Source organism: Nannospalax galili, unplaced genomic scaffold (genome assembly GCF_000622305.1).
Source record: "Nannospalax galili isolate Female #2095 unplaced genomic scaffold, S.galili_v1.0 scaffold1025, whole genome shotgun sequence".
Lineage (NCBI taxonomy): Eukaryota > Metazoa > Chordata > Mammalia > Rodentia > Spalacidae > Nannospalax > Nannospalax galili.
This window is the reverse complement of record NW_008353598.1, coordinates 601,168-601,588: the sequence shown is the minus strand read 5'-3', so window position 1 is coordinate 601,588 and position 421 is coordinate 601,168.

Below are 421 nucleotides of genomic sequence, written 5' to 3'. Positions count from 1 at the left end.
CTAGTCTATGTCTTTTGACTGGGGAGTTCAGTCCATTAATATTTAAAGTTATTAATGAAAGATGAGTATTGAATCCTGTCATTTTTATTTCTGTTTACACTCGTGATATAGCTGTACTTTCCCACAGTTATACTTTAGTTTCTTTCCGTAACCCCTTGGGTATAGTCATTCCTTTCTTCAGCTCTTTGTATTGCTTCCAGAACTCTCTGAAGGGCTGGTTTTGTGGGCATGAATTCCTTAAGCCTATTTCTGTCATGGAAGATTTTTCTTTCCCCTTTGACTACAATAGACATTTTGGCTGGGTAAGGAAATCTGGGTAGGCATCTGTGGTCATTTAGAATTGGGACTACTTTGGTCCAGGCTCTTCTGGCTTTCACAGTTTGCACTGAAAATTCAGCTGTCATCCTGATGGATTTTCCTT